The sequence below is a fragment of the Octopus bimaculoides genome, chromosome 1, assembly GCF_001194135.2.
Source record: "Octopus bimaculoides isolate UCB-OBI-ISO-001 chromosome 1, ASM119413v2, whole genome shotgun sequence".
Classification (NCBI taxonomy): domain Eukaryota; kingdom Metazoa; phylum Mollusca; class Cephalopoda; order Octopoda; family Octopodidae; genus Octopus; species Octopus bimaculoides.
Window position 1 is genome coordinate 172,194,858 of NC_068981.1, and position 3,900 is coordinate 172,198,757.

Consider the following 3,900-nt stretch of genomic DNA (forward strand, 5'->3'; position numbering starts at 1 on the left):
ACACACACACATCTAATTCTCCAGATCTCAATCCATTGGACTATTACATGTGGAGCGTTGTTGAGAGAGAGGTCAATGGACACGCCCAAAGATTCTTTGAAATCTGCCATAGTCAGTGTAATGTCCAAAATGAACCAGGACCACTTGATTCGAGCATGTAGATGATTTAGATCTCATATAGACGTAGCTGTTGAAGCTAAAGGTGGCTTTATTGATTAACGTTATAGAAAAGAAGGTATATTTTAATCCTCATAGCACTTTTTGATAAATAAAGTTATTATTTGTTATTATATATGTTTTTTTTTATAAACATAAATCTGTCCTCAAATATCTTACGCACCCTGTATGTATGTATATATATATATATATATATATATATAACTTAACGCTTGCCTCCAGCGCTCGCAACCATGTGTAGTTTTGCTGGATAGGGTATTGCTGTTATTAGTAAGTTATTGTTCTAATGCTTTGAAATCTCTTTTGGTTTTCATTATCAGTAAATCGATTAGGTTTTGCTTGTATTTCCTTCTTGTTTTTGTTTATATTAATTTATCACTGTTTTTATAATTTAATGACCTTTAGTTTCGTTTTCTCTCGTCTGGAATTATTTAAGTCTTTAATCATACATTAATTTGACCCATTCACCCTGTTAATTTCAGCCAATTTCATCATTGCCGTAAGATAGTAATTATGAAATCTTGTGAAATTAGTATTTAAACAGGTAAAATGATTATTGTATTCATTTCCTAACAAACAATAAACTATACTTTCATAGTTGAACTCACCTGCCTATCTGACTTCCCCTTTTTAATAATGTCGTTGATTTTGTTTGATCCTCAGACCAGCTTTGATATTATGGTCCTGCGGCCAGAGACATTCCAGCCTTGAACATCTCGTCTTTTATTCATACACAGTGTATCAGAGACTGCATTACCAAATACAACTTTTTAAAAAACACCGTAGGCTGTGTTTGAGGAAGACTTAACTGCTTTTTCTAGCTTGTCGAGCGACCGCGCAGAGGCTTCCTCGTTAACTCGAAAAGTATCACACAGGTGAAAAAGGATTAACAGGTACCATTCTTTCAATAAAATTGCTTTTACATCTTTGTCCAACATTTTCAGAGCCCTCCGGTCATTTTCTTTCATTCCTCAAGTGATATTCAACCTTGAATTGCCAATAATTTCAAACTTCATTCCCTGTTCTAATTGATTTGTTTTTCTTTCTACTTATTCAGATTTGTTATTGTAGAGTTTCAAGAGACACTGTTTCGTTTTCCTATCATTTCATGACTCCTATTTCATTAAAGAATAAATAAAATCCAGTGATGGTTAGATCCTTTTCTACCAATTACTACAGTTTATCATCTTATTCTGTTTTATTTTATATTGTATACAGTTCACAGGGATATGCTCAACACCCCTATCTTGCAGACCTCACTTTTTACGGAGTGTAGTAACGAGATGCCTTCTAAAGGTTGTAAAAGATATACAACGAATTCGTAACCAAGAATTTAAACCACAATTTTCATGTTCGCTTCGATTGTTGTTGGAACTTGCACTTAGAATTTATTTGTTTAACCTGTCAGTACTCTATACGATTTACCACTGCATAACTGAATGTGTGGTATGGATCTCAACCAAGTAGGACATGTAATATATCAAGAACAACATATCTGTGGGTCGTACGTTGTCTTTCGGTGAACTACCTACATGCCTTAAGTTGCTCAATCAAAGTCTGTTTATTACTGACGTAAATTTTCTGTTTTGTTATGCATAAAATATTTTATTCAAATTAACGATGAAAATTTCCAACAGTGGTGTGAAAGTAGAATATAATTCTGTATAACTGTACGGATTTGAAAATTAAATACCTGAAGAAATTGTAGCCGAAGAGCTGTCGTTTGTTTTTGCGAAAAATTGCCTTCATGCATTACTTTTCCATTTGGGTTTGCTCATTTGTCACTTGATTTATTGCCATCTCTTTGTCATTGGATGTTAAACCAGTTCTATTATGAAGCATTGAATGTTACGTAATTAAGTTGATAATTTATTAATCGACTGCTACATCACGTTCTGAAATATCACTAAATGTTAATCCAAACTCTTGAGAATATTATCTCTATCACTGGCTCGGGAGTGATAAAGTATTGTTGATTTGGGCATGAAATACTGTCTCGGAATCTCCTTAGAGAGCTGTACCAGTCAGCAGATTGAATAGGAAAAAAAAAACATAATAGCTGTGTAACATAGGACAGATCACATTGTTGTATCATGGTATTTATTTTTTGTTGGATAGTTCTTGCCAGCAATCCAAGCTTTGTGACATGAATACGAATCTGCAATCATTTAACTGATTCCAGTGCAATTCTCAACAAACCAGTCCCATTACTTATTGATAACGATGCCTAACATTTCTGAAAATAATTTGTAGAGATTCTCTTCAGTATTTCCCAAAATCTTCAATCTTATCAAATACGCATATGGTAAGCAACGTTGCAACAAATAAACATGATGAACCATGCCCCCATGATCCCGGAGCACGGGGGGAGAATTCACCAAGGGAAGGTGTGTCAGAGGAAAGTGATTCAACAGGCGTGAAGAAGCCAAAGATTAAGTGGCCGAAGGCAAATGATGCAGTGAGCTATAAAAAATTCGACGACAACGTAGTAAGAATGACCACCAAATTCAAAGGAGACAACGAACAAAAGCTCCAGAAGGTTAATATAATCTATCAGGAAGGAGAGATAAGATTTGAACTTGAAACAACAGGGAATGGAGAATCATCGGCAAAGGGCGGACCATCGAGGAGAGAAAGACGGATCGCAAAGATACGAGAAGAGAAGACAAAACTCAGAACCAGATTGAGGAATTCAAAGGAGGAGGTACGAACAGGGAGGGAAAAAAAAGCGGACGAGGCAGTTAACAGGACGATCGGAAAGCCAAGGCACGCTGACATAATTGGAGCGACGCAAGAAGCAAGAGCCGGTCTAGGGTTGCACAATTTCAAGCCATTTTGCATGAGCAGTGTAAACGAGATGAAAGAGGCAGTGGTACATGAAGTGGGAAAGAAGGAAGAAGAAAGGCGAAATGTACATTTGGTGTAATGTAGTCAACAGGAACAGTGCCTGAGATGGGAGGAATATGTAGTCAGTCGTAGAATCTCATGGAAGAAACTTTGGGCTTGGGAACAAGCAAGAACATCCTTCCTGATCAAGTCTACCTTCGACGTTTTACCTTCACCGGCGAATTTAGTCCGGTGGAACATACAAACAACCGATGAATGTAGATGCGGAGAGAAAGCAGGCTTGCACTAGACAGATGCGGAGAGAAAGCAAGCTTGCACTAGACAGATATATATGGCGTCACAATCAAGTCCTCGGCGTCATAAGCGCAGCACTCAAGGAGTAGATCGAGGGATATAATAAGGGAGAATACCTAAAAGTGGAAAAGAGCGGAAAAATATACATCCAGAAGGAGGGAAAAGGACAAATAAAATATACAAGACAGACTAAAGGTGGCAGGGATACTGGGATCTGGCAGCGGATTTGGAAAGACTGTTAATATTTCCACTCATAGAAACAACAAGACTGAACTTAATCCTATGAAACACAAAACGGAGAATTGGAATTTTCCCAGAGCTGACAGTGCCATGGAAAGAGAACATCGCTAATACAGAGCAACGGAAGGAGAAGAGGTATGAGAAATTAATCGAAGAGTACGGAGAACAGGGATGGACTGTCGAGGAAGAAGAAACGCACTCAACACCAGAGCTGAAGACCCCTCCGAAAGGGGGGCCCCGCCACGTCGAAAACGGTAGAGGAGTAGGGGGCGAAACCGGATGTGGTTCCTCTTGATGATGTCTTTAGCCACTGGATCCTATAAAGAAGCTGTTGAGGTAGCA

The 3,900-nt window shown here is 37.9% G+C and overlaps 1 long non-coding RNA gene across 1 annotated transcript in view; it reads right to left on the reverse strand.

The window, feature by feature from the left end:
• The window catches only part of LOC128249351 (uncharacterized), an 89,916-nt gene that overhangs the window by 17,714 nt on the left and 68,302 nt on the right, over positions 1–3,900 (reverse strand). The gene's annotated exons all lie outside the window — the stretch shown is intronic.